Raw genomic sequence first — 14124 nt, 5'->3', positions numbered from 1 at the left:
CTAAGTTATTTACTTTCTATGTGAGTTCTGGCGCCAATTCTAACGTATGCAACTATATAGATTAGTGCTGGCTAAGTTTGCCAAGATCTTGCCCTCCAAGGGCTGACCTTAAATTTTAGGTTAAAACTATAGCTCTCAGTGCATGCTATGCAGAAAAGCAGAACTTCCTAACTTTCCCCATCAGTGAACACTCTCTGCCCTTTCAGTCTCTCTCTTGTGCTCTCTCATGCTCTCTCTCTCTCTCTCTCATGCTCTCTCTCATGCTCTCTCTCTCTCTCTCTCTCACACACACACACACACACACACACACACACACACACTTGTCATCGCTGTGGTTTCAGGTTGCAATTAACCTTTAAGGAGCTACTGCCTTTCAAGTTCTGGCTTAGTAACAAAGAGGGCTATTCACAATTACCTCAGCAGATCACCAAAGCGTGTGCCCCCCCCCTCCCCAGCAACCTTTCCAGTGAGGTGTGTCTAAAGCCAGCTCTGTGCAGCCCAATTGCAGTCACACATCCATAGCAGCAGACAGGACACAAAAGCAGATAGGGGAATATGCTTTTCCTTCAGCTCTGGCATTAGTTAGGTCTGCAAAATTTTAAAACAATGCCTCTCTTCTGAATTATTCTCAGGGAGAAAGTAGGAAAAAAACTTCTTTGAAATGTATGGCTTATTGTTATGTTTAAGACATGTTTCTAGAATGTCATTTTCATTTAAGGTATGATAGAGATACCATCTGCACGGAGGCCAGTGCTCATCCCCTTCTGCATGCTTCCTGATGATCTTTTCACATTCTAAGACATGATTTTCCAGAAGCTTCCTTTTATCTCATTTTTGGTGAGGGGCACTATATCTCAATGTGAAGACACAATCCACTCTTCGAACTCTTCCTTTGTTCTTTATTGATCACATATTTATTGTCCAAACAATCGTCTTCAAGACCACGTGCCTAGTTCTTTATCCATCTTAAATTCAGGTCAGAGTAACATTTTGATGTAACTACATAAATAAGACCAGACATGTTAGTTTTCTTAGCTTCCTCTGCCCAAAACCTTTTCTAGTATTTTTTTGAAAGACTAAGTAATATTTGGTTCAATGCATACATACTAAAATCACTCAGATGTTTCAGGGAATATCTGTACGCTCACATCAATCATCCTTCCACCCTAAAAAGTAAAGGTAGTGACAGATTATGCTTGCTGCAAATTCACTTATCCAGCAAATGTTTACTGAGTGATTGACAGAATTTGTCTGAAGATTGTACCTATGTCAAAAAAAAAAACCATCCTGTCTAAAGAAACATTTCTTTTTTGATACATAGCCTATTTGGAAGAAGTAAACCTGAAAGAATATTACAAAGGGTTGAATGCTTGGTCCATAGCAAGTGACACTATTAGGGGGTGTAACCTTGTTGGAGATACTATGTCACTGTGGGTGCAAGCTTTGAGGTCCCAGAAGCTCAAGCTTGGCCTAGTGGCTCATTTCTTCTTTGGCTGTCTTCAGATCAATATGTAAAACTCTTAGCTCCTCCTGTACCATGTCTGTCAGCCATGATATGCAGCCATGTTTCTGCCATGATGATAATGGAAAAAAATCTTTGAAACAATAAGATAGCCATAATTAAATGTTTACCTTATAGAAGTTGATATGGTCATGGCTTCTTTTCACACCCTAACTAAGACATAGTTGTAAAAGCTTCTGTGAAAATATCCCACACTTATTTCAAATGACAGCCCGACCATTTCATTCAAATAAAGCAACCATCTTACACAGAGTACCCTTTATCCAAAATCACACATTAAAAGTCAAATTCTTTACACATTGGGAAGCTTTTAGAATTTTCTGAAAACTTTGTCAGCATCCAACTTTAACTTTGCTGTAAAAAGAAAATCCCAATTGTAATAATTATTTCCACACAAAAATGAAGAGTAGAAGATTTGGGGAAGAAGTAGAATATACGGAATATGATTCTGGGTTTCTTAGACCTTGAGAGAGTGATATTTTAAATACCACAGCCATTTTCTTCCCTAGGGAGTACAAGAGCATTCACACATAATTATGACTGAAGCAAGCTTAGTACTTTGTACTGAAAACATCTGTAAAATGCTATGGCACACCCAGGGCATTAGATGAACAGTAGCGCTGTAAAGGGGCCTGGAGTCAGGCTTCCTTTACAGCATGGTTTCATGGATCAGATTAAAGTTGAATGCATGAAGAGGATGGGTGTCAGCCTTGCCTTAGGAGGGCTGTGCTCACAGTGCAGCAGCCAAGAGTAGCTACTGCCCCATTGAGAGCTATGAAGAAGGGGGGACATTGGAGATGCACTATGGAAGGTCCTTCAGTGACTCTCCAAGATACAAATGGCCATTCCATCCTCAGCCAAACACATTCAGAGATGTTGACACTAAGCAAATACCCTCTTCTGAGGTTCCATCCTGATTCCTTTTAACTAAGTCTATCTCTTGTCATCTCCACGGCTTACTCCATTATATGAAGAGGGAGCAAAGCCAATGGTGTCTTTTCCCCTAGAGGTAACCTGGTAGTAAAGTAGGATGTTATGACTTCCTGATATCTCCTGCCTCAGCCATGGTGTAAAAAGGAAATAAGCCACTGATCCATTTCTAGCAACATGGAACTCAGGACAGCACTTGTCCTCCAGAGGAGCAGGACTGCCATTTGTTCTTCTGGGTTAGAGTGTCTACTTATTACAAATAGCAGTCGTTCACCTTTGCTCATCTGGCTACCTGTAGGTAAGGGGGTGGGAGGACATTTCAGGGTTCAATAAATAATCCCATGTGCCAAGGCAGGCAGAGCCCACGGGTGCTGAGGTTTGGGCTTCAAAGATGTAGTTTGAGTTTTACCTCATGTCTTTATAAATGGAGGCATCTGCCACGTTGTCCAGTGATCTCCCCATTTGCTGCTTTATGTCACTCGGTTACGTTTATAATCTGCCGAATCCAGGATGAGATGTATCAAACTACAAAACTCATCATACTGAAGTATGAAGAAGACAAACTTACTGACAGAAAAGTGCCCTGACTCCTTGGCTATTCACCGATGAAGATACATCAGATCTAGTAGGAATCGGTCCATGGAAGGTGTGAGATGACTTTTACTGCAGAGTCCTTTCTACATGTCTGAATGATAGTTGTTGAGAGAAATGGTGGCTAGATAGAAAGGCAGGCCTTGGGAATAGAACAATATGTTGAGCATAGGGCTGAGGAGCTGACTCTAAATGAAGCACTCAACACACAAAAGTGGGAACTAGAGTTGCAATCACACACACATATACACGCACATGTGTGAACCAAACAGGTATAGAAACACATCCATAGTTATAGCACCTGTGGGACACAGGCATGGACACCCACTTGTAGTCCCAGAACCCATGGGATACAGGCAAGCACACCCACCTGTAATCCCAGCACTCATAAGGCAGAGATAGATGATATGAGGGCAAAGCTGTAGAGCTAGACCAGCAGGATTGGTGAGCCCTTGGTATAATGAGAGGCCCTGCTTTACTAAACAAAGTGGAAGATTATCAAAGAGGACACCTGATGTCATGCCCCCTCAGGCGTGTACACATATGTGGACTTACACACATTCAAGCATCTGTATGCACGTGTACAACACACAAACAGACACATGCAAAAATTAAAGAAAAACTGGTCAGTGCACACTCACCCGGTGCTCCCAGAGGCGTGTTACCAAGCGCCTCACAAACAGCCACTGGATGCTTGAGATGAACAGATACAGGCCCTGGAATGGAGGACAGCTTAGAGAGTCCTGGTTTTAGACATGTCTTCCAAGGCTACTCCTCAGAATTTCCAGCTGTAAAGTCATATATACATCAAGCTTATTTGTATTCTAACTGCCTGAAGGGTAGGGCCCTTCTTGGTTATCAGTTCTTAAGTTTGAGAGTGACCTTGTATAATCATCATTTCATTAGTGAAGTGAAACTTCACTAGCTGGTTATTAAATGTATTCAATGTGTCTATTTACATGAGCGTCACCATTGCTCCAGGAAGCTGGAATGGAATACTCCTGATTGGCTTAACTAAGAGCCAAAAGCTTAGATCTCCAAATAACGTTGTTGGTATAATGGGTTAGGAAAGTGTTATCCTGTGAGTCCTTCTTTAGAGAATTTAGAGAACAAAGAGTGAGTAAGATTGATCAATACCATGGTTTTCCTAACCAACCCTAAAATCAAGACCATGTTTATCATAATTTGTAGGTGCTGATGCTATGCAAACATTTGAAGGTAAGGTGGCTTTGTCAGCTTTAACAGCAGTATATGTTTCCATGGGTATTTCAGGAAAGCCAAGGAGGTGTAGGAGCCCTAACAGCTGCAAGATCAGGCTCTCTTATTACCAAAGCAAAGGCTTGGCCATGGCTTCCCAGGCAGTCAGAATGAAGCCCCTTGCATCTTATTTGTCTCATATTTTGTAACCTGATTCCAAGTATAAATGTCTGTCAATTCACCCTGGAATGCTTTGGGACACAAAGCACTTCTCTGAGGGTTTATTTAATAATTTCTGGGAACTAAGACTGGCATTCATCACCTCATAACACACTGTTAGAATTAGTACATTTAGTTTCTGCTTGACAGCTGGGTTATGGATTAATTTGGGTTTAAGACTTTTAAGCAGTCTTATCTTTAAAAACTGAATGATTTCTCTAACAGACTCTCCGAGATGAGCTTAAAGGCAACATATATCTCATTAATTCCTGAAGATAATCTTGATTACCTGAAAAACAGCTACTTAAAGCAGTTACTAGGTATTGTGAAAGACATGTGGACTATGACCTGGGTCTCACTACTTTTACACTGAACCTTTGATGGCACTTGTTTAATGCATTAGAAGAGTTTGCCTGGTTTTCATAAATGCTGAACGTGTTCTTCCTGTGCTCTGCAGACCTTGACTTAAGATCAGCAGGCTTTTTCAAAAGGTTATGATTTAAAAAGGCATATTCCTGATAGAACATAGGACCTCTTTAGAAAGTAGAGAAGGTAAGTAAATTTAAGTGGAAGGAAAGTGTACCAACAGTTACACCTACTGTGGATAGCTGCTTATGTGTTTTCTTTGCTTTAACATCTTAGTATAGCGGGTACTGTGGTAAATACTGTGCATATTCATTGAAAATATGAAATGATTTCCATACTATTTCATTTTTATTAAACATGTGATCCTCACGGGATCCTAACTCCTCCATGTTCAGTATCTATTGAGCTTCCTGTGGTTGTATGTCCTGTCCCCCTACCTCCCACCCACCACCTTCCAATATTGGCATTAAACATATTTGCTTAATCTAGTTCATTTAAAAATTTATGGTTTTAATAGTACCTCAATTTAAATAGAAAGTAACTTGGTATTTGTGGTTTCTTTCATTATTTTATTTTGTTTCATGTTTATAGTGAGAATGTTGTTTTTTTTTTAAACTCAGTTATGTTGTGTGAATATATTTTTGTTTCAATCCCAGGTGTGGGATAAGAGTCTGTTTCACATCAGGTGACTATGATTTGTCTCACGAACTAGGACTGGTTTGATATTTTTGCCCAGCTGTAGATCAATAGTTTATGTTTGGAATTCTGGGAACTTTTCAGAGGTTATAAAGGCCAGAACCTAAGTGGGGTGTGCTGCCCACTCCAAGGAGGCTGCTGCTGGTCCCTTTTGCTTTGGTTTGTCAAGCAGTCATGAGCAAAGAGAGGAGAAGAAATTAGATATCCTGCTGACAAAGATTTGACTTGTCCCAAGGAACTCAATGCCCCTAATCAGCAAGAAGTAGTCTAAAGAGGTCTGTATCTTCCATTTCCCCTCTAACTTTCTCTCTCTCCTACATAGTGTTGTGGGGATGGAAGGGATTAGGGTGGAACAAGGGTTGGGAAGGTGATCTATATATCAGAAACTAATAAAGTAACCACAAAAAGCCCACCTACACATGTCATTATATATTCATCCACTCTTTGATTTGGTCATCAAAGAGAAGTTATGCCATCTCATGGTAAGGCCCTCAAGTGATCAGAGAGGTTCCTCTAGTGGACAATGTGAGTCAATTTCCCCGAAGCTCCAACATCCTGCCATTCTGCATGCAGTCTACAGAGGTAATTGTACTTAGAGTTCTCCACCTGTCATTCAGAGGTAGCTTCAAGCATGACAGCCCCTGTTTACTCCCTGTCTTTCTCTCTGTCTCTCTATCTTTGTATCCCTCTCTCATAAAATTCCTCTTGTTTGTACTGCCAATTATCATTATTTATTAAAAAGGCTTGGTGACATCACAAGGCAGTGTTAGTCTGTGTGGTGATTTGAATGAAAATGGCCCCCATAGGTCCATAGGGACTAGCACTGGTAGGATGTGTGGCCTTGCTGGAGTAGGTTGGCTTTGTGGCAGAAGTATGTCACTAGGGGGTGGGCATTGAGTTCTCAGTATGTCTCAGTTCATTTCCTGCTGCCTGCCTGCTCTTGGTTCCTTCCCCAGCACCATGTCGGTCTGCATGCCACCATGCTCCCACCATTATGATAAGGGACTAATCCTCTGAAACTGTAATCCAACCTCAATTAAATGTTTTCCTTTATAAGAGTTGCCATAGTCATGGTATCTCTTCACAGGAATAGAAACCCTAAGATAGTCTGTGTTTCTCAGGAGCTTTTAGATATACACACAAAATCCTTTGACGGTTTCAAGCTTGTTCCTGTCCTGTGATCAAGTTTCACTTAGATTTTTTTCACTTAGAAAATCACTTGTGATTTTCTTATATTTAAGTCAACAAATATCACATCAGCAACCCTGAATTTGCTCACATTTGAGACCCTAGTAAAATCGAAGGTATTCTGACCCTTGCCTACTCCCACACAGATGGGACCAGACAATGCAGACATCTCTCCAGCTGGATCTTACGAGACCTTTAGAGATTTCCTATGCAGATGTGTCTGTGCTATTCTTTATTAAAACTATATAAAATTTTATTATGTGTAACCGTGGTTCATGATCCACTATTTCCTTTGATAGACTTTAGTTTTCTATTACTTCAAGATATTGTGATAAATAACCTCCACATATATTTTTATGTACTGATAGACGGCTGTCAGAAAGACTATTAAAATTATTGTGCTGATATTTAAATTTTGAATAATTATGAAATTATTTCTCCAAAAAGGTTATTTCAATTCACAATCTTCTGCTAGACATCCAAACATCTTCTCTTAGCCTGTTCATACTATATTTAATCAGTTTTATATATTTTACTATTATTGAAAATAGTACCATATTATAGCATTAAATTGTACTTTTAAGTGTGTGATAATTGGAATATATCACTATAAATATTTTATCATTTTATAATATCCTTTCTATATTCATTGCCTATTTTATTATATACTTTTTTCTTTTTTATTGCTTTTAAAGGTATTTTTGTAAGAAAATTGTATCTTGGCTATATATATATATATATATATGCACGATTTACATTTGACACTTACTGGTTTTCTGTGATGTAGCACATTTTGGTCACATAAACAACAAATTCCTCAGTGAAGCTGAATGTAGCAACCTTTTCCACTATGATCCCAAGTTCTCTGTTTTGTCTGGACAGGGCCTCAGACACTGCCCCTGCCCCTGCTCTAGATGTCTGTTCAGAAGGGGCTGCAGCTCCCCATCCATGTGCTATATTCCTGAGTCTCTCAGAGCCTTTGCTTACGTCAGCCTTTAAATTTAGGCTTGTAAGGTGCCACATTACCTGATTTGGACATGGCTTCTAGGCCTGTCTCCGAGGGGTGGACAGTAGTGTGTGGAGGGTTCAAGCCCTCTGGACCCCCTTACCTACTGGACATCCTCCCAGTTTGCTGGGCACAGCCTCCCTAGCATTCCTGCCTCATTTCCCTTCTTTGGCTCTCCCTGCTTGTGATCACATCTTTCCCAAAGCCATCTTTAGCTTCAGGACTTTTTTTTTAGAAAGCTCTGGGTAAGGTCTTTACTCCTGGAAATTGTCACCCATAGTAGTGCCCATAGCCAAGCCAGGTCACAGACTCAGACAGGTGTGTAGTACTTCTCCAAGTCAGTTCTGTGGGCAGTCACTGCTGACTCTCTGGCCACCAAGAGGTGGAATGCCTAACTGTGGTGGATGAACCAGCACATACTGGAAGGGAAATGACTTCACTGTGACACGGTTTAAGAGACACCTACTATGCGACAAGCACTGAGGCACAGTTATTAGAAGGGAAAGACTTGGAAGTAGAAGGCATGAAAAGTTGAATGCATGCATGAAGGGTATTAAAAACATTGTTAGCGTAAGTCATCTAAAATTTCAATTACTGTATAAGTCCTTCTTTTGAAAGTTACATTATAATGTTTATTTTATAAAACTAGATGAAGCTAAAGAATACATAATGATGAAAAAGATTTTAAAAAAAAGAGTGACTTGGGTAATTTAACTATTGTCCTGATGCTTAATACCTAGGCTACATAGGTAAAGTCAGGAATATTAATCACAAATGGAAATCCATTCCCAACACCCTGGACTTCCACCCTCCTGGGGAGCCAGGGCTGTGAAAGTCCTACCAGGTGGTCCATGAAATGGAAGGATAAATTAAGTAAAGATTTTTCTTACGGCAGCCAATTTTCTAAATCCATTTCCCCATTTTCCCCAGAGAGAGCTCTTCAGTCCCTGGCACCACATCGATTGGAGTGCTGATGTACACAGGTGCACGCATCCAATTCTGTGCCTGTGTGAATGACACATACCCGTCCTACAGGCATGGCTGGAGTTTTGTTTTGTTTTTTCTTTATTTTTTATTATATTGCAGCACCTCATTACCTGCCAGCAGGAAGCCACAGTGCCCTTTTAAAATAATGTCTATATGTTAAGAGGATTGTGCTGCCTTGAATGGATAAAATGACGCGGTACTAGAAAGAAGTAAATAGTTTCAGAAATATAATGCACTAAAAGCTATTTTTGAATAAATCCCAGCCTGAGAGTCTGACTTCTACTGCAGGCATTCCTTCTTCTGCCTCCTTCTTTCAACTCTGAGATAAGGTTTTTCCATCTTGCTAACTTTGAGATGGAGGCCACCAATTGCAATCAGGGTCCCTTATACATTGATTTCAATAACCCATGGTCATGACCCTGCCAGACCAGTACAAACTGGCTTGCATCTTTCTTACCCAGCAGGGAATATGGCTGCAATGTCAGCAGGGTGGACTCAGCAGTAAATGTAAGACCAGCTCACACCCTACATCCTCTGCCAGGAAGAGACAGAAGAGACATGGAGGTCAGACCAAGGAGGAATCCGCTAATACCAGACCATGAACTGCTGCTAGTGGCTGTGTTTATGAGAATGCCTTTTATCTTTGCAACTCTAAGAAGTATGACAGCATCTATCTGTTCAGCCAATGTCTGGAGATGTGAGAACACTGTAGCCACGGTTAAGACTGCATCCAAGGTTGCTCATGGCTTCCACGTGCTACTTTTCTTCTCCATAGCAGAAGGGCTCTGAAAGCTTCTGCTGTCTCCCTTCTATATCCTCTCTGACCCGCAAGGCTTTTCTGCACTGGTCTCTCCATCCATAGCTCTTTGTTGGGCCATGTCTTCTTCATATGATATCTTTAATTTTAATTTCTCTCACGGGCTTTCTATTTCTCAACACTCTAAGGATATTTCTATCCCTTTTCTTTCCCTGTTCCCTCATTCAGAACACTGTGTTTCTGAAAGGCAGCACCAACCCTAAACAATGACAAAATGTGAAAGGTGTGTTACCGAAGATATTATGTCTTTCCGTTGCAGGGGTAACTAACTGCTCTGTGATTATTCAATCACAGTCCTCTGCATAAGATGAAATCGATGTCTGAAAATGGCTCAAAAACTCACAGATGAGGAGGTATTGGATCCTAGCAGGAAAATTTCTACTGCTGATTAGCAAAATTAATAGCATCAAATTATCTTCTGAATGTTTATGCATATACTTGTAGACACATGGTATGCCTTATCCTTAATCTGTGAGGTTTCTTTTTGCAATGAACTGCAGTGTATTCAGAGACTAATGGCTTCTAAAAGGACCAAAAATCAGTTAACAGGTGAGTGTTCAGTCCTAAAATGATATTCATTATACCACCCCTTTGAAGTTCAGGGAACTTTGTAAAATATGGACTGGAAAGAAATGTAAGATCCAGAAGACAGAGACAAGCACTTTGAAATGATGTCTTCCAGACATGGCTTCTTCATTGCAATCATGATCTCACTGCAGGTGCAACTGCAACTTCCTGGGATGGGCCTGCTCACTCCAACCATGGATAGAAGATGGTTTTACTAGACTTGATGCTTCTCTACGACTGACTCCTACTGGTGGCAGTTATTACTTTCAGTTGTGTACCCACTTATGAACCAATCCGGCTCCAATGTGCAGCTTCAAACCACAACTCATTCTGGTTTAACTCCACCAGTCACAAAATAAAGGGATATGAATGAGTGAATTGAGCTTGTAGGAAGAAGGGGTAATAGAGGCGAGGGAGGAAGATAGGATACGGTGGGAGTACGGTAGTACTCAGAATGTGCTCTATACACTTATGAAGTTGTCAGGGAACTGTTTTAATTAAAGTTAAAAATAATTCCAAGACTGGCTGATTCATAACTCCCAGGCTAGATATTTCTACAGGTTTCTTGATCAGAGTATCCAGAAAAATGCTTCAAAAATATGTAGGACTTTTCTAGAATCTGGGCTTTAAGACAGACCAGTGACAAAGAGAATCATGGGCCAGAGAAAGCAGAGAGAGGAAGGAGAAGAAATGAGTGCATACTTTTACATTAGGCTTTTCCTCAACCCTCTGCCTCACAGCCCTATCTCAATCTCTCCTCTTCCCTTACTTTCTCACGATGTCAACTTCATGTGTTCTCGTGTCTCCTTCTCTCTACGATGTTCACTGATTCGATGAAATTCTTCATGGAAATCAATGGTCCCACACACTTCAGACACAAAAATACTAACCCAGCCATATTTACACAAGAACATGGCAGTTAGCCTCATTTAGACAGGGCCCTGTGCAAATGGAATACAGTAAATGTAGTTACAGGCTCCTTCCTTAGTGGTGGTATTTCATGGACAAGAAGGAGTGATGAGCTGGATATAGCAACTGCCCAGACTCCCTTAGGTACTCTCTCTCTGCCCCCTTGACAGAGACTAAGAAACATAAGATGAATCATATTATTCTCCACCATTCCTGAGTTGCTTTTCCTCAATAAATAATCAAGTTAAATTACATCCAAGTTCAACCTCTCAAAGGCATGAAGAGAGGCATGAAGAGTAGGTGATGGACTACAAATAAAATCATGACCTTGGGCTCCATCGTTTGGAGCCAAGAATGAGTTGGGAAAGCTGAGCTTTGATACATTCTATTTTTTTCAGGCCACCAAAGCTTTATGTCTTAATCATTCCAGACAACTTCCCCAAATATGGATTGTGTGTGCCACAGAAAGAACAATGAAAAGCTGTGAGTTTGGTGTAGAAAAGATAAATGTAAGTGTCTACACAATTAATGACCGTTTGCATGCGGGGAGATGCAGTGGTTTTCTAATACATGTGAAATGTTGTGTGGCTTTGTTTAGAAAATCTAAGTTCACTAAGCCTTTCCTAAGTCAAATTATAAAGCTACATTTCCCTCTAGAAAGATTCGTTATGATAACTTTAAGGTCCAAGGAACATATGAACTTAGGATCTCTAAATCATTCAAAGTCAAGTAAGAAAATTGTGATGAGAAGAGAATGACCAAGCAGATAACTTGGAAAGTGCTGTTGAATACAGTTATCAACTGGAAGATGATTGCTTGATCCTTCAGCTATCACACCTCTACCAAGTTGCATCCTATGAATGCATGACCTTGGGCTTCGTCGTTTGGAGCCAAGGATGAGTCAGGAAAGCTGAGCTTTGATGTAGCCTATGATGACAGAAGTAAGATGTATATTCCACGTGTGGTTCAGGTACAATGTTATCAAACTCATATGTATTAACTGGATGACTATATTTTTAAAATGGGATAAGTAAATAAACCCAGTGTCCATACATTTGTCTTGTAAGAAGACACCCAGTATAAGTGAGGATGGTTGTGGTTTGCTGGGGCCTTTGGATCAGCAGCTGCCAAAGACAATGTGTAGTATATTCTTCTACTTTTCCTCTAGCTTGTTTTCCTGGGGAAAGTTATGGAAAGGGCCGAGGTTCACACACAGGTTTGTATGGATCAGAAGGTGCTCTAACTGAGAAATGACAATAAGATGGGAAGGAAAGCCAATGGATCAAAATGAGTAGAGGATCCTTTGGGCTGAAGATAAATGTCTTGACTGTCTATCCCTTTTCCAGTCTCCCTTGTTGGCAGCAAGTATAACACTCAGTAGGACTTTTAACAAGAGATGGGGACTTTCAATAAGATGGTCTCCTCCTCTCTTATATGGCAGCTTCACACTTACTTCCTGACACCTCAAACCAATGGTACACAGCTTCCCCCTGGAGTCCTACCTGATGAGGCTCACACTGTGGATGCTCATACAGCTTCCCACTGGAGCCCCACCCTGATGAAGACAATGCTATGGAGACTTACATGTTGAGATCTAGGCATAATTGCATATCCTGTTCATGCAGAATTAATTCCCTATGCAACTTGATGCTTTCTGAGTTGATATTGCTCCATCATGTTATGATGTGTGTGTGTGTGTGTGTGTGTGTGTGTGTGTGTGCAGGTACTCACATGCATGAGAGAGACAGACAGAGAGAGAGAGAGAGAGAGAGAGAGAGAGAGAGAGAGAGAGAGAGAGAGAGAGAGAGAATGCACGTGCTTGTGTGTAGTAAAACATTCAGTCCTAGCTCTAAAGTTTTTCAACTTTGTCTGAGCAGGTTTTCCATAGCCACACTTCTTTCATAGGCAACAGAAGATTGTAAGAGATGGGGAGATGACCCACTTGGTGATATAGTTGCCTTTAGCACAAGGCCCTGAGTTTGGTTCCACCCCACACATACACACAACAACAATAACTGCCTGGGCATTGTGTCACATGCTTGTAATTCCATTGCTAAGGAAGCAGAGAGGGCTATATCTATGATGCTCCTTAGCCATCCAGTCCAGCCAACGTTGCCAGTGAAGAGTACCTGTTTCAATACCTAGTGGATAGATAGCTAAGAAGGCTCATTTCCTGAAGAAAGACATCCTAAGTTGTCATTTGACCTCCACATACACTCACAGAAACCAGAGCCAGTTGGTACACATGTGCACACACACACATTTACATGTATGTATGCATACATCTGTAGTACATTAAGACACACATTAATGTGCACACATATATAAATATACATATTAACATATACACACATTTACATGTCTATACACACCAGAAGAAGAAAAGAAGAAGAAGAGGAGGAGGAGGAGGAGGAGGAGGAGAAGGAGGAGGAGAAGAAGAAGAAGAAGAAGAAGAAGAAGAAGAAGAAGAAGAAGAAGAAGAAGAAGAAGAAGAAAAGAAAGAATTCCTCATACACTACTATTTTAAATTTAATTCATACCTGGCATGGAAGCATGTATCTATAGTCCCACATACATGGTGCGTAGGGCATGAGAATTTCTTGAATTCAGGAGCTGTAGACCAGCCTAGTCACTATAGCACGATTTCATTGCAAAGGATTACAAGTATATTTATAAATTATGTTATGAATTAAAATATATACAAAATCTGTAATTATGTAAATGAGTGTAATTTTACCAGAACATGCAATAATATACACTAAGCAGATGGTAAATCACAGATTTAAATTTAAATTTAAAGTAAGAGTGTATTTCTAAATCATTGTATCAACAACAATGGTGATTATAAGGATTTATTTAATTAATCCTTATAATCTGGTCCCCAGGTAACTAATTATTATCAATAATTGTATTGACCTGAATCAATTTCATACTTTGAAAATGAAATTATGGATTTCTGAAAGCAGCATTCATGTCGTTAGGAAAGTTTGCCAGCACATAAAGACCAATTCCTGAGAACAAGTGAGCTTTATTACTTTTTCATTTAAAAAATGCATTTCTCTCTCTCTTTCTCTTTCTCTCTCTCTCTCCTATGTGTGAGAGAGAGGGGGGAGGGAGGGAGAGAAAGGG

The 14124-nt window shown here is 40.3% G+C and overlaps 2 long non-coding RNA genes across 20 annotated transcripts in view; one reads left to right on the top strand and one right to left on the bottom strand.

Moving 5' to 3' along the window:
- The window catches only part of Gm35161, a 32011-nt gene that overhangs the window by 5973 nt on the left and 11914 nt on the right, over positions 1–14124 (bottom strand). For 4 of the 15 annotated variants that reach the window (XR_873631.3, XR_873627.3, XR_873628.3 and 1 more), the window contains exons 3-4: positions 3685–3759; positions 734–3185 (exon numbers count right to left, since the gene is read on the bottom strand). The exons of 3 other annotated variants lie outside the window; for them this stretch is intronic. This is a non-coding gene — a long non-coding RNA (predicted gene, 35161). The remainder of the gene's footprint in view (positions 1–733; positions 3186–3684; positions 3760–14124) is intronic. 8 more of the 15 variants (XR_382612.4, XR_382616.4, XR_873634.3 and 5 more) reach the window with 5 other exon arrangements.
- The window catches only part of Gm35049, a 64082-nt gene that overhangs the window by 44419 nt on the left and 5539 nt on the right, over positions 1–14124 (top strand). For 3 of the 5 annotated variants that reach the window (XR_873625.2, XR_382608.4, XR_382610.4), the window contains one exon: positions 11394–11504. This is a non-coding gene — a long non-coding RNA (predicted gene, 35049). The remainder of the gene's footprint in view (positions 1–11393; positions 11505–14124) is intronic. The other 2 variants (XR_873626.2, XR_382609.3) reach the window with 1 other exon arrangement.

Source organism: Mus musculus, chromosome 13, assembly GCF_000001635.26.
Source record: "Mus musculus strain C57BL/6J chromosome 13, GRCm38.p6 C57BL/6J".
Lineage (NCBI taxonomy): Eukaryota > Metazoa > Chordata > Mammalia > Rodentia > Muridae > Mus > Mus musculus.
This window is presented reverse-complemented; position numbering and strand designations above follow the sequence as displayed.